A 21832-nucleotide genomic window follows, 5' to 3' on the forward strand; every position below is an offset into this window, starting at 1 on the left:
TGGTGGTCATCTGCCCACCAGCTGTTGTAATTTTTTTCATTTTCAGAATGAAGCTGCATTTTTTTACTCAAAATTGAAATGAAAAAGCAAAATGCTTTTTCATTCTCTTCTTCAACACTGCTTATTCAGTCACTTAATTAAAATGGTATTTGACATTTCATTTTCAAAAGGTTCTCTGGTAAATGTGTAGCAAAATTCATTTAGAAATGTCTCATTGACAATTAAAATGGATTAACAAAAATGCTTTTTAATTTTCTAAATGAAGCGGCATTTGTTGACTCAAAATAAAAATGAAAAAGCAATCCTTCAAAATGCTTTTTCCTTTTCTAATTCAACACCGCGTTATCTGTCTAATTAAAATGAAAATAAGAAAGCATTTCTGGTTTTGACTTTTATTTTTAATTATACTCCACCATCACTTCCATATTGTGGCTATACTACAAGGTGAAAACTGGAGTCCAGTCCCCAGATGAAGATGTCCAGCTGTGCAGTATCAGTCATGTCAGTACTGGGATAATAATAATAATGAATTTTATTTATATGGCGCCTTTCTAGACACCCAAGGTCGCCTTACGGATAGAAACAATAAAATACAGTTAAAAGAAAGACACATTAGTTAAAAACATACAAAACAATGGAATCATAAAATTAACTAGGGTGGGTATGCTTTTCTGAAGAGGTGGGTTTTCAGATTTTTAGCAAACTGTGTGAGTGAATTCATGTTCCGCAGACCTGGGGGCAGTGAGTTCCAGAGCTGGGGGGCAGAGCGGCTGAATGCTCTGCCCCCCATAGTGACGAGCCGAGCGGTGGGTGTAGCAAGCTGGAGTGAAGAGGCAGACCTAAGGGAGCGGGTGGGAATGGCAACATGGATAAGGTCAGACAGATAGGGGGGGGCGAGGTTATGGAGGGCTTTGAAGGTCAAGATAAGGATTTTATAATGAATCCGGAATGGCACTGGTAGCCAGTGAAGTTTTTGTAGAACAGGTGTGATATGCATAGTTGAGGGGGTTTGTGTTATGATCCGGGCAGCAGAATTTTGTAGCAGTTGTAGTTTGTGAATGGTTTTGTAAGGGAGTCCGGATAAGAGGGAGTTGCAGTAGTCCAGACGAGAGGTGATGAGACTGTGGACTAGAATGGCCGTGGAGTGAGGACTGAGAGAGGGGCGGAGACGGCGGATGTTTCGGAGGTGGAAATAGGCCGTCCGGGTGATGCTATTTATGTGGGCAGTAAAGGAGAGAGTGCTGTCAAGGATGACACCCAGACTCTTAACTTGTGGGGAGGGAAGGATGGAGCAGTTATCGAAGGAAATGGAGAAGTTAGGGAGTTTATTTAGGGTGGTCTTTGTTCCTACGATGAGGAGTTCAGTTTTGTTACTATTTAATTTAAGGAAGTTTGCAGTGAACCAGGATTTTATTTCAAGAAGGCATTTGGAGAGGGAGGCAGGTGGAAGAGTGGAGTCAGGCTTGGAGGAGAGGTAGAGCTGGGTGTCATCTGCATAACAGTGAAAGTGGATGTTGTGTTTACGGAAAATATAACCAAGGGGAAGAAGGTAAATGATGAATAGCAGGGGCCCTAGGACAGAACCTTGGGGCACACCTGTGGTAACTGGAACTGTGGGAGAGGTGAATGACTTTAATTGTATGAATTGCGTGCGGCCTGAAAGGTAGGACTGGAACCAGCTGAGGGGTAGGTCAGTGATGCCAATGGTTGAAAGTCTTTCCAGAAGGATGGGGTGTGAGATTGTATCAAAAGCAGCAGTCAGATCAAGTAGAAGGAGGATGGAGGCTAAACCAGAGTCAGCGGCGAGTAGAAGGTCATTAGTAATTTTAAGGAGGGCTGTTTCTGTACTGTGAAATTGACGGAAGCCAGACTGGAGTTGTTCATATAAATTATTGGAAGAGAGGTGGGTTTGAAGTTGAGAGGTGACAGTTTTTTCAAGGATTTTTGCAATGAGTGGAGCATTAGAGATTGGGCGGTAGTTATTGAGATTGGTGGGATCAGAACCTGTTTTTTTCAGTATGGGGGTGACAGCTGCGGTTTTGAGAACAGGAGGAACAGTTCCAGTCTTAAGGGAGGCGTGAATGATGCTAGTAATGAGGGGCGATAAAGAGGGGAGAGTAGCCTTGACCAAAGCAGTGGGAATTGGGTCAAGTTGGCAGGAGGTGGTTTTGGATTTTTTAATGAGTTCGGTGATTTGCTCAACTGATGGAAGATTAAATGATGAGAATGGCTGATGTGGGGAGAGAAGAGCTGGTGCCGTTACATTTTGACTTGAGTTGGATTGAAGTTGCTGGTGAATGTCATGGATTTTTGAAGAGAAATAAGACGCTAGGGTGTTACAGAAATCAGAGGAGTACAAATGAGGAGGAAGTGAATTTTGGCAGCTGGTTGTACGTGAGAGGATAGAAAATAGGACCTTTGAGTTGCCATTAGCGGAATTTATCAAACCAGAGAAATATTCTGTTTTGGTCTTGGAGATGGAGTCTTTGTATTGGATGATATGGTTATAATACATGTCTTTATGAATAGTGAGCCCAGTTTTCTTGTAGAGTCGTTCTAGTTGGCGACCTTTAGCTTTGAGTTGTCTGAGGATTGGAGTAAACCAGGGTGCAGAGACGTTGAATGAGATGGACCTTGTTTTGAGCGGGGCGAGAATGTCTAGAAAATGATGGAGGTTATAATTGTAGTGGGAGATAAGTTCCTCGGGAGGGGAGGCACTATCAGGACTGGGCATGTTATGGATGAGTGAGGATAAATTGTCCAGGTTAATGTCCGTAATTTTACGAAAGCTAATGATGATAAAAAGGAATTTTGGGAGCAGCAGAATCAGCTGAATTCCTTAGATCAGGGGTCATCAAACTTTTTTACACTGAGAGCTTCTTCATGGGTACTGAGTCATAAGAAGGGCTACCAGTTTGAATAAAAAAATTGCTCAGTTTGCCTTTATTTATTTATTAATGATGATTAATGATACTTATAAATGTGAAAAGATTCGTATTTAATGATTTCCTCCAATAATTATCAACAACGACATCAAGGCTGGAAACAGATATCAACATTCAACTTTTTATTAATCTCATTATGGTTAAATTTTCAGATGATCCCTTACATCACTACATTTCATAGGAAAAATGTCCCATTTTCACTATGTTCCACCATGTTCATCAATTATGTAATGTTAAAGAAAAATCAACTTACATATTTTTAAACCTTGTCACATTTTGAACTAATGACCAAATCTGCAGCGTTGAACACAATTCTAACTGCTACATGTCGTGATTGAAAACATTTCTTCAGTATTTTAATTCAACGGCTTATGGGCCGAACAGCAGTTTGGAGTACCCAGCCTTGATTGGTAGGAATGGCCTCCCTGAGCTGAACCCGAGTGGTATTTTGTTATTGGACTTCTGTGATCGTCATAGTTTGTCCACAACAAACACCATGTCGAGCAAAAGGGTGTCCATCAATCCACGTGGCTTCAGGACACCGTAGATCGACTTTGTAGTTGTTTCAAGCGACTTTCTGCCTTGTGTCTTGGACACTCGGGTAAAGAGAGGGGCAGAGCTGTCCACTGATCACTACCTGGTGGTGAGTTGGATTCGCTGGCTGGGAAGGAAGCCTCAGGAGGGGAAAGCAGTTCTCTACAGGCACCATTTTCAGTGCAGGTGGGGAGCTGTTGACTTCGACTGGGGATATTGTCGGGCGGTGGAAGGTAAACTTCCTGAGTCAACAAATGCAGCTTCATTCTGAAAATGAAAAAGTATTTCTGGTTTTGACTTTTATTTTTAATCATGCTCCACAATCACTTCCATATTGTGGCTATGCTACAATGTGAAACTTGAGGATCTCCTCAATCCCACTGACACGCCTTCTTTTGAGGAAGCACAGAATGAGGACTTTGTGGTGAGGCTGTCTTAGACGTAAAATCTTAAGCCCGAGCCCGAGACAGAACCCGACAGCATCCCTGTGGTATCCTGTGGAGGGTGCTCTGGGAATATGAAGTCCAGGGAGCCTTACTTAGGGCTGTCTGGTCTCTGTATGACCAGAGCAAGAGCTCGGTTCGCATAGCCGGCAGTTAGTCAGACTTTTATTTTTAGGTGCATATTAGACTCCGGCAGGGCTGCCCTTTGTCTTCGGTTCTGTTCATAGTTTTTTTTGTCAGAATTTCTAGGCGCAGCCAGGGGCCGGAGGGGGTCTGGTTTGGGGACCACAGGTTTTCCTCTCTGCTCTTTGAAGACGATGTTGTCCTGTTGGCTTCATCGAGCTTGGATCTCCAGCGTGCATTGGGGTGGTTTGTGGCTGAGTGTTAAGTGGCTGGGCTGAGGGTCAGCACCGCTAAATCTGAGGCAATGGTTCTCGCCCGAGGAAATGTAGTTTGCCTTCTCTCTGTGGGTGGAGTGTCCTTACCCCAGGTGGAGGAGTTTAAATACCTTGGGGGCTTGTTCACGAGTGAGGGAAGATCGGAGCGTGAGATTGACAGGTGGATTGGGGCATTGTCCGTAGTTATGCGGTTGCTGTAGAGAGCTGAGCCAAAAAGAAAAGCTCTCAATTTTTGGGAAGACCCAGGACACGCTGGAGAGACCACGTTTCTTGGCTGTCCTGGGAACGCTTTGGGGTACCCCCAGAGGAGCTGGAGGAAGTGGCCGGGGTTGAGGAAGCCTGGGTATCTTTGCTTAGACTGCTCCCCTTGGTATCTTTTCTGCTCCTGCTGCTCTTTCTGCTGCTGTGCTGCATCACTGACTGACAGACCAGGACAAGAAGACACTCCTTCATCTCTGTCTCTCTAAAGCTGAGTCTGATGTTCCTCCTGGAGGAGCAGAGAGGAGCAGCAGCAGCAGCTGGTCTGCAGAGATGTTGTGACTGGACGGTGTTCCTGGGAGGTGGAGAGCAGAGTGATGGAGGAATCAGAGGAAGTGGAGATGAGTGTCAGAGCTGCAGCAGGAACTGATCTGAGATCAGCTCCACTGTCTCTCTCACATCCCTCTTCAGGGAGGAGGGAGAAAATGTGTAACAAAAAGAACATTAAGATAACAGGGCCACAGATAAAGAGATAAACAGATAAAGTTGGCCACACAGTTATTTATTCGATGACACATAAATAAATGAAAGGGAACTAAAGGAAAATAACCAACAAGACACTTAAATTCTCGGGCTTTATAGTTATGACAGAAAGGCAAAACTCAAGATTACTCCAGATGGAAACAAAATACCACAATAGTAAATGTAACAAAAGGACAATAGCAGAATAAAACCTAGGGGGAAACTAGAGAATTTCTCAAGCTAAGGCTAGGCAGACAGCAGGGGCAGGCTGGAAAACTAAGAGCTTTTAAATCTTCCCTCCAAGCCAGGCGACCGGTAGCACCATCAATCAGCTCTGCTAAGAGGGGAGGGTTAGCAGTTGTGCAAGAGCAGACTTCTGCAGGCACTGGAACTTAAACACATACACATCAGAATCAGAATCAGAATCTTTTATTGTCATTCTGCAGTGCACAATGAAATTTTTTCCAGCAACTCTCGTCCAACAATATAAAAAGGTAGAATAAAATAAAATAAGAATAAGGAGCTATATAAGGCATAAATACTTAAATACTGTACAGTAGAGTGGGGTGAATATTGCACATGAGTGGGTATTCCACATTAGAATGGGTATTGCACATACAGCATGAATATTGCATACATGGTTTAAAATACAGTCAGGGCATTGTCAGCTGTGTGCTGACAGGGGTTAGTGGGTTATGTTAAGTCTGGGGGGAGGGGGCAGTTTCGTTGACCCAGTTGTGTGATGTGTGTGGGGGGGGGGTGGATGGACCTCACTGCTCTTGGGAAGAAGCTGTTCCTCAGTCTGTTTGTGTGAGTTCTGATGCTCCTGTATCTCTTCCCAGAGGGAAGAGGTACAAACAGGTTATGTCCTGGGTGGGTGGGGTCTGCAGCAATACGACCAGCCTTCCGTTGGACCCGGCTGTCGTACACTGAGTTGAGTTGTGGGAGGGGTCCTCCCACAATCTCCTGTGCGGTTTTCACCACCCGGGCCAAGTCCTTCCTGTCTTGAGCGGTGCAGCTCCCGTACCACACCGTAGCACTCAGACAGAGGATGCTCTCAATGGTTGCCCTGTAGAAGTTCCCCAGAAGTTGAGATGAAAGTCCAGTCCTTTTAAGCTTCCTGAGAAAGAAGAGTCTCTGCTGAGCCTTCTTCACCAGGTGGGATGTGTGCAGCGACCAGGTGAGGTCAGATGTGATGTGGATCCCCAGGAACTTGATGTGGTCCACTCGCTCCACCTCCTCCCCGTTAATGAGGATCGTAACAGTCTCTCTCTCTCTCTCTCTCTCTCTCTCTCTCTCTCTCTCTCTCTCTATCTATCTATCTATCTATCTATCTATCTATCTATCTATCTATCTATCTATCTATCTATCTATCTATCTATCTATCTATCTATCTATCTCTCTATCTCTCTATCTCTCTATCTCTCTATCTCTCTATCTATCTCTCTATCTCTCTATCTCTCTATCTCTCTATCTCTCTATCTCTCTATCTCTCTCTCTCTATCTCTATCTCTATCTCTCTCTATCTCTATCTCTATCTCTATCTCTCTCTCTCTCTCTCTATCTCTCTCTCTATCTCTCTCTCTATCTCTCTCTATCTCTCTCTCTAAATAAAACAACTCAACAAGGGGGGTATTATCTAAATTCACTTCTTTTAAAAACTATTTGACTTTAATTGAGAATTTTTTTTTCCATGAATCTTATGTTTGTTGCTGTATGCATATTAAAAAAGTCTATAATTACCATATTTATACGAATGATGCCAGCTTTTGTGAAAGCTTGAAGAACAGTGCAAGCAGACACATTAGCCTAAGCTTGTACAATCCTTTCACAAAGTCTGGTGTAACTCGCCCGGCTGGAAACTTCTCTTTAGGTAGAGTCTTCCTCTTGAAAATCACCATATGTGACAATTTCTGTCCATTAACATGGCAGCCAAGCACAATACTAAAAGCCGCCTTTCCGTGACTTGTTGTGCAATTCGCTACCGTGCTGCTCCCCTTCTTCTCGACATTGTGACTCATCGGGATGTCAAAAGTTGGTGAGGCCTCGTCCATGTTGGCGATGTGGCTGGGCTGGAGGTGTTTGGGATCTGTTTACTGCAGTAGGAGTGGAAGACCGCTTTTCCTTGTACTCCACTGGAATTCGCTGTGACTTAGTCCAGAGTGCCACCGTTTCATAAAGTTAAAGCGGAGCTTCCTCTGCAAGCTTTACTGTCCTCAGTCGAATGGTGACTGCAGGGAAGCTTCTCCAAGCTGTTCTCTGATCATTAATCCATCGCTTGAGTCTGCTTTTTTCTGTTGAAACTCAGATGCGTCCTCCTGACTCGTCGATGTTCATTTTCCAGTGTCCTCCACTAGCGAAGCATGGATTAATCAATCTTAAATTCTCTCGTAGCTGCTCCCATATTCCTCCACGTAGCTGATTGCTTGCAGTTTAAAGTATGCTTCATAATCGTGTTTCTTTGCAGGTGGCATTTGCAGGGTTGAAAAAGCAATGTTGTTCCGTTGTTCACGTCCACACTTCTCTCCGTACCGTTCTCATGCTGTCCTCTCCTACGTCCTCCTAACCGAAGTCCCACACTAACACATTAGGTGCACTCCACCATCGGGCGCTCCGTACATTTTGGGGAAAATTTAAGGCTTTTAAGTGCTCCTTATGATTGTGATTATTTGGTAAGAGTAATTACAGTCAAGATATGGCATTGTTTTCTAAGATCTTTGTTAGTTTTCTTTTATTTTCTAATCAATGGTTTACTTGAAATCTGATATGGGTGTGATGTATCTGTTCTTTGTCATTTTTATTTCAGTATTTAAATATTTTGTTGCTTGAAATAAATCAATTAACTCAAATTATTTTTCTGTTTTGTTTCTAACCAATCAACAAACCGCAGCACACTTCTGTATTAGATTGTTACACCCCTGTCTAGGGGCTTGTAAAAGGATGATACATAAAGGTTAAAAGGATCAAGTTACAGACCACAACGACTCAAGAACTCTCACAACAAAGCCGGGCTGAAAATAAGCTGGGAATTTATTTACAGAAAACTCAAAATTACACAAAACTACAAAAATACAAGGACCAAAGCCTCTAACAATAACACAGAAAGTAACGCTCTGCTGCTGCCAGCTGGAGGGGGGCTTTCAACAGATGATGTGTGAAGGAAAGACACAACCTCTGACTGCAGCGCAAAACAAAAGAAAACCGTTACAGAAAATCACTCTAAAAGTAAAAATAAAACATAATTTCGGCCACAGCTGTAACACCCCCCAACCTAGGAATAAAAACTTCTGCCCCAAGAATCCCTCACTTGGGTTGAGTGGATGCTGTGCAAAAGAGCCTCCGCCACCAAATTTATCACCTCCCTTTTTGTGTTTCATATCAAAATCGAAATCCTGAACCATCAGTGACCATCTCATTAGTCTCTGGTTTGAGTTTTGCATCCTATTCAAAAAACTAGAGAGTTGTGGTCAGTGTAAACTGTAACCGGATGGAAACTTGAACCAATGTGAACTTCATAGTGCTGGAGTGCCAGCAAGAGAGAAAGAGTTTCTTTCTCAATTGTACTGTACCGTGTTTGATAAATGTTAAACTGAGCAGAACTGCCTCAGCTCCACAATCACAAGCATTTGCTTCTAACTTGAAGGGATGCTTAAAGTCAGGAGCAGCCAGGACAGGGGCACTGCAAAGAAGAGCTTTGGCAGAGTTAATTGTATTCTGGCATTCAGGTGACCAAACAAAAGGTTTACGGACACTAGTTTGGCTTGTTAAGCAAACCACAACATCAACAAAATTACGGCAGAAACCTTGGTAGTGCCCCGCCATTCCTGAGTAACGTCAGAGTTCCTTGTGGTTTGGAGGGGCTGGAAAATTGAGGATGGCCTGTACTTTTGTAATCAGAGGAAAAATTTAGGCCCTGACCTTAACATTAACCCTACTTTTTTCCCCAGGTAGGTTACAGTAGCCTTACCAAAATCAGTTCAAGGCAAGTCAAGCTCTACTTAGCCGCTCATAAACATCAGTTAACTGTTTTAGATGTTCTTTCCAGGTTTTAACATAGACAACAATGTCATCAATAAACTACAGTTTTGTACTTTTGAAAAAATTTTGTGCATGAGACGTTAAAATGTGGCAGGTGCATTTGCAAGACCAAATGGCATTACAGTGTACTGCAAAAAAATGATCAGGTGTAATGAAAGATGAGATTTTGGATGCATGAGGGGTCAATAGAACTTGCCAAAAGCCTTCACTAACAAATCCCTCCTTTATCTTCAGCCTTCACCCTCATACTGGGAATTCTATTGGAGTAGATACCAAACCACTTATGTGGATCAGTGAAACCCTTGACCCTTGAGGGGAGGAGCTAAGAGGTGAACAACAACAACAACCTGCGAGAAAAAATTAAAAAGAAATCTTTCAGTCTGATGTAAACACTCTCAGAGCTGGAAAAGCAAAAAGGCTTCAAATAAAAACAGCTATGATTGACCTTTTTTTATTTAAACTAGATGATATATGATAATTAACTAGTTATTGAGACGGAAAATACAACAAAAAAATTAAGTGTTTATTGTGTCTTAACGTGAAATAATCTCTTATTTTTTTTTTATCTTTTCCAAACTGTTTTTTATTGAACAAGTTTTTGAAGAAGACACAGAAACTAGAAACAGCTTTAAAATCTTTGCAAAATATCAGTGAAAGATGTTTCCATTCCAAAGATCTTACATTTTTTTCACTTTTCTTTTATTATGTAACATTTGCTAATCAAATTTGACTGAAATCGAGGAAACTTCTTATTGCTTGTCTTTGTTGTTGACCACAGTTTAATGTTTATTTATACTCATAATTATTCTCTTTAGCAACAGTTATTTTAGTCTTTGTGCTTTTAAATGTTATCTATTCAATTTTTCACTAAAGACGTGTCTTTATCAATTACTGTGGTTTATGAATACAATAAACAAACGTGGTCAGGTTTATTTATATCTGGGGCGTTTTGTAGTTTTGTTTTTTTCAGCTTTATCGAACATAGCATTAACATACAAAATCCAACATCAAGGAATCAGATCATCAGCAGTAGTAATCAATGCCATCATTCCAAGCTTATTAAATCACCTCAAGTGGGGCGTTTTGTAGTCAAATCTGGACATTGGAAAGAGACACGATGTGATGACGTCACAGCAGCAGTCATCAAAGTTTACCCAGAACTGCATTTTCTTCCGCTTAAAATGTATTTTATTTATTATCTACTGAATTAAAAATGTTTTTTATTGAAGCATTTGAACCATGTTGAGATCCATTTACGCATTTTATGCGTTTCTTTTAAATTACGTTTCTGCACGTGACCCGGAAGTAAACAGCACGAGGCGCTAGCAGCTTTAGCTTGTTAGCAGGCTAGCAGCGTTAGCTTGTTAGCAGGCTAGCAGCGTTAGCTTGTTAGCAGGCTAGCAGCGTTAGCTTGTGTTGAGAGGACGTTGGTGTTTTGTTGGGACGTTCGTGAGGTTTTTGGACAGAAAGGACGATACGTGGTTCGTGTGGGAACTCTCAGCATTTTCCAAAGTGTCGTAAATGAGTGAAGAAGTGTTGAACGGAAAGACAACGTGGATTGCTGTGATTGTGAGACTAGCAGATGATCGATCGGAGCTGCAGTGAAGAGGACGGCGGTGTCTGTGGGAGTTGGAGCTGAAGATCGGAGCAGGAACCATGTCTTCCCTTCAGTCTCTGAGAGAGTTGATCAGCGAGCGACTAGCTGCTGCTGCTGAAGAAATCTGCAGACTCTGTGAAGGAACCATCGTCCAGTACGAGCAGGAGCTCTGTCGTCAGCGCAGACTGCTGGATGTCATCTGGAAACCACAGCTGCAGCTACACAACATAGGTATGTTCACTTCTACAAAACAAAGGAGAGAAACCCTTTGAGATTCATGCTTTTCTTTTTGGTGATCTGCTTGTCTTAAGTGTCACTGTAGACCACCAACCCCCTCCTGCTTTATTGAAGATGTTAATCAAATTTTTTTTTTATCATCACTTCACATCAGGTAAAATAGGATTTCAATCATTGGTGATTTGATTGACATGTTGTCAACATTGATGACGTCATGACTGAGTTTTTCATTCTTCTGAGCAGCACAGACAGATTTCAAAAATGTCCCACAGCTGCTCACAACAGAGGACACACTCTGGACTTGGTCATTACCTACAGCCTGTCTGCTGGAGGGTCCAGTGTGTCCAGTCGTATACAGTTGTGGACATCCGGTGTCTTCAAGTCCCTACTGAGCACCTTAAGTGCAGATGACAGTAACATGTGTCCCACATGATCCCATGAGTTTTCATTGACGTGTCCTTATCAGACACTACTGTGTGTTTGTTTCTGTTACCAGAGGAATCAGCACTTTCATTCTGTAGATATCAGAATGATATAATATTTGAATAACTTATAAATTTACCCTGTGTGAATCATATAACATTGAATTTTAATAAAATATCGACACATTTAATGACACTTTTGATTATTTATTTAGGATTTGAAATAAAAATTGACACATTTATTTAATAATTTAATGGCATATGTATTTATTTCAGTTAGTCTCTTCCAGTCCTCCAGACTCCTCAAGCATTTTTCCCAATGATCACTGAGTTTTTTTGGTGCTTGACAAAACCCAAAAGTCCTGAAAATGTATTAACAGCTCCTTGTTGTGTTTGGTTCCTGCAGTTCTTCCCCAGCATTGGATGACTCAAGAGGAGGATCTCTGCAACCAGCAGAGGAACTTCAGAGTGGAACCGGAGGAACCAGAACCTCCACAAACTGAAGAGGAACTAAAGGAACCAGAACGTCAGCAGATTGAAAAGGAGCAAGAAGAGCTTTGCATCAGTCAGGATGAAGATCAGCTTGATCAGAAGCAGGAGACTGATACCATGATGGAGATTCCTACTAATGAGGAAGATGAGAACAGAGAAAGAGATCTACACAATCAGCAGAGCTTTAATGTAACTGATAGTCAGGATGAAGAAGGAAACCAACATGAAGAATCAACATCAACTACAGATGAAGATTCAGACCCACAGAACAGAGAACAGAGGAAGAGAAGAGACAGAAGTCATGTCCAAAGTGTGGACAGCTCTCACATGTCAGCAGGTCAGTGTGACTCTGATTTTCATTTCCACACTATCGGTATGTTCACTTCAACAACGGTTCGAGAAAATTGTTATCAATATAAAATAGCACAATCTTTTCTGTTGTCTGTGGTTCCAAGTTCTCTGTATTTCAGTTCTTTTTACCAGATTTCTCTGTCAAACCCAAAATACATCTAAATCTCCCTGATGTCTCCATGTCTCCAATTCCAGACATTCAGACAGATTCTATTTCCAAAACTACATTTCAAGCTAAAACCCAAAGACAGGGTCCTGCTCATGGATGTGCAGACAGAAAATATTCAAACCTGAACACATCAGTGAAAAACTGCTTAGTGTGAAAAACTGCTTAGTGTCAGAATTGTTAGAACAGCTTCATCTTCATCAAACTGCTCCTCATTGGTGGGTGGAAACACAACAGGGAGGTTTTTCTGTGTCCAGTCCAGCTCCATGAATGTTCAGGCTGTTTAATGTCAGTGATTTCAGTTTAGAAAAACTGCATCTCTGCTGAGATTTGCTTCACTTCCATAAGAACCTCAGCAGCATCAGGATCATTTTGTTGATGATTTGTCTGTGGAATGACATTTCATGCTCATAGCTTCAGTGGAGATCAAGAGTCTGTAACCTTCAATACTAAAAGAACCATTTGGTCCAGTTTCTTCCAGACCAAAACCCAACAAGAGCCACAAGGTTCCACTTCACTGTTTAGCAAAACACTTTTATTTCAGTTTTCCTGGCTTTCAAGTCAATCACTTATAAAATGTACCTTTGAAATTTTAACACAAAAATAATTATGACAGTGTTATTAGAGCGTCATTCAATTATTTATTGACAGTCGACTGTATGACGTCATGCCAGTAAACAGTAAAAACAAAAAAGATGAATCCCCCCTCCCTATGTGTCCAAAGGCTCTACCTCTAACGGAGGTTTTACAAATTTTGGGAACCACAAGCAGTCCTGCATTTTGTGAGCAAAATGTTCTGTTTGGGTGGTAAGGGACTATGAGGTCCTTAATATAGGATGGGGCCATACCATGTAAGGCCATATAGGTTAACAGGAGGATTTTGAAGTTAATTCTAGAATCAACAGGGAGCCAGTGAAGTGAAAATAACACAGGAGTGATGTGATCTCTTCTGCTAGTTCCTGCTAACAATCTAGCTGCTGCGTTCTGAACAAGCTGGAGACTTCTTAAGGAACTCTTAGGACACGCTGCTAACAAAGAGTTACAGTAATCATATCTGGATGTGACAATGCATGGAGGAGTTTTTAGCATCACTCTTAGAAAGTATATTTCTGATCTTAGTATATTGCGTAGGTGAAAAAAATGCAGTTTTACAAGCCTGTGATATGTGAGCCTTAAATGATAAATCCTGGTCAAATAAAACCCCAAGGTCTTATTTGACCTACTGTGGAGTTGGAGGCTATACTCATGCCATCCAGGGAGACTATCTGATCAGACAGAGCATCTCCTAAGTTTTTAGGACCTAGTATAATGACCTCTGTTTTTTGTGGGTTTAGGAGGAGGTAGGTAATTGTCATCCAGATCTTGATCAATGATGTCTCTGATGCAGTCTCTGTCTCTGATGCTGATTCAGTTTCTTTATATGGTCATTCTGGACAGGTTTAATGGATAAATACAACTACTTATATAACAGCATAACAGTGAAAATTAATGCTGTGTTTCCTGATTATGTTTTGCAAGGGCAGCATGCAAATCATAAACGGGATGGGTCCTAAAACTGAGCCCTGTGGGACTCCGTAGATAACTCGAGTGCAATGAGAGGAATGTCCATTTACATTAACAAACTGGTACTTATCAGATAAATAGGATTTAAAACACTGGAGTGCAGATCCTCTGATTCTTATGTCGTGCTCTAATCTATGAAGTAGAATACTATGGGCAATGGTTACAAAGACTGCACTTAGGTCTAACACAGGGGTCGGCAACCCCTAGCGCTGCCCTAGTGGCTTCCTGGAGCATTTTCAAAAATGTTTGAAAATGTAAAAACATGGGGGAGAGAAATATATTTTTTGTTTTTAATATGGTTTCTGTTGGAGGAAAAACAAGACACAAACATTCTTAACGTTTTCCAATGCTGTAAGAATGTGGAGAAAAAATATTGTAAGCAGCAGGTACGTCACTTGCAGCGGGAAATACGGGAGCCACGCTGTCAAAAAGTTGAGCTTTTTCAACTGGCAGCGCTGGAGACCTGTCCGTGTCCCAAACACCGCACTACTCCGAACAGTCTAAGAGAGGACGAAGATTTTAGTGGACCGCTAGGCAGGTGGCTGATGTAAATGGAACCGCCGGCAGTTCCGTACATTGCTTGATGAAGTTGAAAGCGAATATTCTGATCTCCTGCTACACAACAAAGTCCGATGGCTGTCCAGGGGTGACGTTTTGCGTCACTTTGTCATCTGTTTAGAACACGGGAAAACATTCCTGAAAAGCAAATACCTGAACTGCCCGCAACTGGAAGATACTGAGTGGCTGGAAAAGCTGCACTTTTTGGTGGATATGACTGTTACAAGCCACCTAAACGAGCTGAATGAAAGTCTCCAGGCGCCGCAAATGCTTGAAGCTGTTCTGTCATTCGAGCGCAGGCTGACTGTCTTTGGGCATGCACGTTCCATTTTATTGTTTTTTTGCTCAAATCCTCAAAATAAAAATGACATCAAAAATCGGATTTCTTTATTAAATTTCTTTAATTTTATCAAAGCAATGAAACATAATTCATTGATATTGTAATGAAGTTGAACTTGCACAACAGAGCTGTCACGTGACGCGTCGTTCTCCGCAGAATGCACTGCAGGGCAAATGAACATTTAATGGTTAATGCGCATTATGTATTTGTAGCAACTTAGTCATTTTGATAGAAGGCTAATATAGCTAATATAGATACATATTGCATGTGTTGCCTTCATTATGAGGCTTAAAATGGGCTTTTAATATTTTGCGCCTCCAGACATATTTGTTTTTTGTTTTTTTTCGTCCAATTTGGCTCTTTCAACATTTTGGGTTGCCGACCCCTGGTCTAACCGGACCAGACTAGAGAGTAGTCCTTTTTCTAAGGCCAATAAGAAGTCATTCATGACTCTAACTAGTGCAGTTTGCATGCTCTGGTGTGGTCTGAACCCTGACTGAAAATCTTCAAAGTGACTATTGTCCTGTAGGTGGCGGTAAAGCTGCTTAACTGCAATTCTTTCTAGGATTTTTTAAAATAAAGGGGAAATTTGATATTGTTTTTTATTTGGCAAGATTAACAGGATCTAAACTGGGCTTTTTCAGAAGGGGTTTACAACTGCATATTTAAAATACTGTGGCACATATTCTGTTTCTATATAGATATTTATTATAGTTAACATGCATTTGTTAATTAGCCAGTCACGTCTGTCCTGTCCCCTTCCCTGCACCCATTTCAGTTTGAAACCCTCACCCCAAATGGCTAACAGAAGGGTGAAAAATCCTGATCCAGAAGGATCCTTCAAAGGGTCCAGTCCCATCCAACTACCACCCAAAAACCTGTCTCTCCACAACATGGAAGCTCATGTCAGGCATCATTGCAACCAAGATAAATAGGCACATGGATCAATACGTGAGCAATGCACAGAAAGGCATTGGTAGAGACTCCAGAAGAGCCAAACACCAACACCTGGTTGATGGAACAGTCGCTCAAGACTGCAGGTCACGACACACCAACCTGTGCACAGCCTGGATTGATTACAAGAAAGTCTATGATTCAATGCCACACATGTGTATCACTGAATGCTTGGAGCTGTACAACATCAACAGGACTCTTAGTAGGAAACTACAGTCAGGACCATAAACATTTGGACAGAGACACATTCTTTCTAATTTAGTTTCTGTACATTACCACAGTGAATTTTAAACAAAAGAACTCAGATGCCATTGAAGTGCAGACTTTCAGCTTTTATTCCATGGATTGAAAAAAAAGATTGCATAAAAAGGTGAAAAACTAAAGCATTTTTTAAACACAATCCCTGCATTTCTTGGGCTCGTAAGTAATTGGACTATTGACTTCCATGCTATTGCATGGGCAGGTGTGGGCAATGCCCTTTGTCATTATGAGTGAAGCAGATAAAAGGCCTGGAGTTGATTGGTGGACTCGTGCTTGCATTTGGAAGATTTTGCTGTGAACAGACAACATGCGGTCAAAGGAGCTCTCCATGCAGGTGAAAGGAGCCATCATTAAGCTGAGAAAACAGAAAGGAACCATGAGAGAATGCAACAGTCTTAGGAGTGGCAAAATCAACAGTGTGGTACATAATAAGAAAGAAAGAAAAGAACTGGTGAACTCAGCAACACAAAAAGACCTGGACGTTCATGCAAGACAACAGTGGTGGATGATGGCAGAATCATTTCCATGGTGAAGAGGAACCCGTTCACAACAGCCAAACCAAGTGAACAACACTCTCCAGGAGGTAGGCGGATCAATATCCAAGTCTACCATAAAAAGAAGACTGCATGAAAGTAGATCCAGAGGGTACACTGCAAGCTGCAAGCCACTCATAAGCCTCAAGAATAGGAAGGCTAGATTGGACTTTGCTAAAAAGCATCTAATAAAAACCAGCACAGTTCTGGAAAAACATTCTTTGGGCAGATGAAACCAAAATCAACCTCTACCAGAATGATGGCAAGAGAAATGTATGGAGAAGGCGTGGAGAAGCTAATGATCCAAAGCACACTACATCATCAGTAAAACACTGTGAAGTGGAATATTCTTGAATGGCCAAGTCAGTCACCTGATCTTAACCCAATTGAGCATGCATTTCACTGGTTGAAGACTAAACTTCAGTCAGAAAAGCCCACAAACAAACAGCAACTGAAAGCCTTGCACAAGTGTCCATTAAATGTGGGATATACCAAGGTGATGCCCTTTCCCCACTGCTGTTCTCCATAGGTCTGAACCCCTTCAGCCAAATAATCAACAAGACTGGCTATGGATACTGACTAGGAAATGGGACCACCAGTGCTGGATAAAGAACAGAGAAACGCCAATGTGGCAGTACCAAGTGACGGAAACATAAGGAACAAGAAACTGGAGAAAAACCAAGGACTCAGAGTTTAACTGAAGAAAGAATGGAAAGTGAATGTGACAGTGGGACCAGTAGTAATTGGAGCACTCAGGACAGTAACCCCCAAGCTGGAGGACTGGCTACAACAGATACCTCGAAAGATCTCAGACCTCTCAGTCCAGAAAAGTGCATTGCTAGGAACAGCTAAGATACTGCGCAGGACCCTCAAACTCCCGGTCCTCTGGTAGAGGACCCAAGCTTGGGTGAGAAACTACCCGTGGAGGGTTAGATTTTTTTAAATATAACACATAAAATAGATATAATTTCTTTTTTATCAACAGCAGACACGTGTGGAAACAAACCCTCTCTTTATCGCCAGAATGAAGATACTTTCTTTTGCAGCACAGTTCTTTCCAATATTTTACTCTGACTACTATGAAGCACAATATAAACACACAACTCGGTGTATTTGTCATTTCAATGTAGAAAGTCTAATTTTGAAATGCAATAAAGCAGTTGCTGTTTTTGTGTGGGAACAGATAAATGTATTCTCCACATTTGGGTCTGATTCTTTCAGTGTAAAAGTTTCCAGCTTTGACTCTCGTTTACCACCAGTACAGTGTTCTTCAGCCTCTGTAGACTTCCTGTGCAGGAACATCTTGGCTGGACCTCAGCGGTTCTTCCTCTAAAAATGTAGTTCAACAGATGAGCTGCTGCAACTGCAGCTCTGATGCTTGGATGTCTCATCAGAGTGGTCATCACTGCTGGTGATTTCATCACCTTGTTTAGACAGAGAAAAAAAAACAATTTATTTTTATTTATTCAATGTCTTCAATGTTATTCAATGTCACACAGTTATATTCATAAGGATCACAAACAATCTAAAACTCTGAACATGATTTTGCAATCACCAGGTCTAAAATTTTTTTACTGAAATACGTTTGAGGTGGTTTAGATTTTTATGGGTGCTTAATAATACAAAACGTTCTTTAAAAGTATAAAAGGTTCTTTGTTGTGTTTGTGTCCCTGCAGTCGTCCCCCAGCACTGTGTGACTGAAGAGGGAGATCTCTGCAACCAGCAGAGGAACCTCAGAGTGGAACATGAGGAACCAAAATCTCCACAGACTAAAGAGGAACTGCAGGAACCAGAACCTCAGCAGATTGAAAAGGAGCAAGAAGAGCTTTGGATCAGTCAGGATGAAGAGCAGCTTAATCTGAACCAGGAGACTGATACCTTGATGGAGATTCCTACTTATGAGGAAGATGAGAACAGTGAAGCAGATCTAAACAATCAGCAGAGCTTTAATGTAACTGATAGTCAGGATAATGAAGGAAACCAACATGAAGAATCAACTTCAGATGAAGAGACAGACCCACAGAACAGAGATCAGAGGAAGAGAAGTGACAGAAGTCATGTCCAAAGTGTGGACAGTTCCTGCATGTCAGAAAGTGACTCTGTTAGGAAAAAAAACAGAAAGGCATCTTTGGTTAAGAAAAACAAACGATCTCCAAAAGGAAAAAGATCTACCTATATAAAGTTTGGTAAAAGAAAAAGAATTGCACACGTGCCAATGAAAACTGAGTCTGAAAGTCCCTATGTCTGTAAAGAATGTGGAAAAAGCTTTGATTACGTGTCTCAATTCAGAATTCACGTGAGAACTCACACAGGAGAAAAGCCTTTTCCGTGTAAAAAATGTGATAAAAGTTTTGGTCATATTTCTAATCTTAAAACACACATGAGAACTCATAGTGGTGAGAAGCCCTTTTCATGTAAAGAATGTGATAAATGTTTTAGTCGTACATCGATTCTCAAAACACACATGGAAACTCATACAGGAGAAAAGCCCTTCAATTGTAAAGAATGTGATAAAAGTTTTAGTCGTACATCTAATCTGAAAACACACATGAGAACTCACACAGGAGAAAAGCCTTTTCCTTGCAAAGAATGTGATAAAAGTTTTAGTCGTGCATCTAATCTGAAAACACACATGAGAACTCATACAGGAGAAAAGCCTTTTTCTTGTAAAGAATGTGATAATTGCTTTAGTCGTATATTTAGCCTCAAAACACACATGAGAACTCACACGAGAGAAGCATGTATCTAATCCAAAAAGAATTTAGTGAAAATTCTCAAATTAAGAAACAGGAACAGCATGGGGTCAAAGCAGAATCAGCTTAAAAGAAATAAAAGAACAAATTGAAAATTTGAGGAATAGATAATATTAATTAAAAAGAAATGAAACCAGTTCTAAACTCAAAACAACACACTCTAAATTTTAAGTATTTATTCAAAATTATAACTGTATATTTGAAACTTGAATTTGAAAAACTAATACAGGGTTATATAACTGCCAAAAGGAAATGTATGCCCATAAAGAAAATGGTGAACACTCTAAAAACAAAAAAAAATGAATACAACATTTAGTCTTAGCTATGACATGTCTATTTCCAGTATTACTTTTCTTTTTTTTTAATATGATTTGAACATGAAATTTCTTTTTTGAGATTAATATCAAAATATGTCACAGGTTCAAGGCATTAATATCGAGTCACAAAACATTGATTCAACAAAGTGCGCATGCGTAGTGACTACAACTAGATGCAATAGAATAAAACAATGACACCACATTTAAGGGGGTGTAGATAAATCACAGAGCAGCTCCTGCCAGCTGCCAGTTAGCCTACTTTGACTTTAAATTAGCTCTCTTCTTTTTGTTATTTTGTTTTAGTATCATCTTTGTTTTTGTTTTTTGTCTTTTGACAAACCTGAACTTGCACCTAGTAAGAGGCATGCCTGATGATTTTTTTTAGAATATTTCCCAACACTTCTGGGTCTAAAACAGTCTGTTGGTGCATGTTTACACAATCAGCTGTTGACCCCTGGCAACAAAAAATGCGGCCATATGTTTTTTAAAAACAGAACTATGGTAACAAGATAATTTCCTTGCTACAACATCAATAACATTCTAAAATATCCAATTCTGTTTTAGTTTAATAAAGAAGGCTCAATACGCATGCACATTTTTATATCAATGTTTCGGGGCACTATATATATATATATCCCTGTGATCCTTGGATGTATTTTTGACAGCAAGTTAACAAGAAATGTATTTATAAGGAAAAGGGAAATTTGTATTTAAAACAGACAAGTTAAATGTAAAACTAAATGTTGTATTCAAATTTTTTTGATAATACAAAATATTTCTTTGTGCACAACTTTGTTTTGCAAACGTTTCATTTTGACAGTTAATTTACCCCATACAATATATTCTAGAGAAATTCACACTGTTGTCTGCTGACAAACTGTGTGGAGATTCAGATTTTATTTTCCAGCAGGACTTGGCTTATTCCTACATTGCCAAAGATACCTAAATGTGATTCATTGACTGTGATGTTACTGTGTTTGGTCAACCAGCAAAGTCCTGACATGAGCTCAATAAAAAAGAAAAAAATCTATGAACCTGTTATCAAGAAGAAGATGAGACACTAGACGCAACAATAAATTACCTGAAGTCAGCTATCAAAGCAACCTGACATGAACACAGAACCACATGATTGCCTCCAGACCCCATTGATGCAGTCATTCAGTTAAAAGGAGGCACAGGTGATTATTGAATGGAAAGAAATGAACAACCCTGGGAGTATTTCAGGCAGGCAACTTGTGCAGCATACCTGGTTGCTCCTCCCTGCGGGCAGTTCAGTCCAATCAACTCACCTGTTCAGCGTCCTACTTAAGTTCCATGTGCGGTCCAATCCCTCTTCATCTATTTCCGCGAGCTCTACGTTCGTCACCCCACCCTCCTCCCCGTCTCCCACCTATGATCTCCGTTTAGGGGTAGTTTAATACCCAACGTTTTTTATGGAGATCTTTGTTTTATGAATCCGAACAGAGCCTTATGCCAAACTAAAGATATAGGGAATAAATCTTTAATGCATGAGTTGTCTGACTGAAATGAACAGTTTTCTGACATCTGTTTCCTGAAAACATTGTTTTTTTATTCTGATGTTTTGATTTCCTAAGACAATTTTTTAGGTTTTCATCCTCTTTAAGATACAATTACCAAAATTCATAAAATAAAGGATTGATACATTTCAGTATATGTATAATTATTCTATACGAGTTTTGTGGTTTGAACTGATTTATAAAAATATTCTAAACTTGAATTTGTTTTTATAGATGAACCTGTAAATAGAAATGTTATTCTTGAACAGCTTCATTGTGGTTGTAGTTTATGCTGATACAGTGTGTATCTTCTCGTTGCCTGTGTTACCATGACAAGATATTATTTAATTCAAATACTTTTTGTGTAAAAACTGAACATTTCATTATAGTTTTTTAAACAAAGTAGTGACTGCAGTTGATATTTCTTAGGTCATATGAGCAAAACATTTCTTAAAGAAAAGATTTTCTCCAAAATGTATGAAGGAAGATAAAGAACATGACTGGTGTTTGTGTCTGGTGTTGTTGTGATTCATGTTTTCTAGTATACATTAGAACTGTTTATCTGTTCTGTTTAGTTCTCAGTGTTCTGTCCCAATCTTTACCGTGAAGAATAAAGTGGACGTGAACATCAGTCAGAAGTGTGGAGTCTTTCCCACAGTGTGGCTTTCTGCTGGTTGTTGGTTCTCTGCTGGT

General features: G+C 40.5%; 1 protein-coding gene and 1 long non-coding RNA gene across 2 annotated transcripts in view; one reads left to right on the forward strand and one right to left on the reverse strand.

Moving 5' to 3' along the window:
• LOC105355269 (uncharacterized) overlaps positions 1-21832 on the reverse strand; it is a 208977-nt gene that overhangs the window by 108382 nt on the left and 78763 nt on the right. The window lies entirely within an intron of this gene.
• On the forward strand, positions 10454-21770 carry LOC144988201 (uncharacterized). The gene is made up of 3 exons (XR_013652040.1): positions 10454-10906; positions 11741-12163; positions 18229-21770. It is a non-coding gene; the product is annotated as an uncharacterized LOC144988201 (long non-coding RNA).

Source organism: Oryzias latipes, chromosome 2 (assembly GCF_053564925.1).
Source record: "Oryzias latipes strain Hd-rR chromosome 2, Olatipes_Hd-rR_3.1".
Classification (NCBI taxonomy): Eukaryota; Metazoa; Chordata; class Actinopteri; order Beloniformes; family Adrianichthyidae; genus Oryzias; species Oryzias latipes.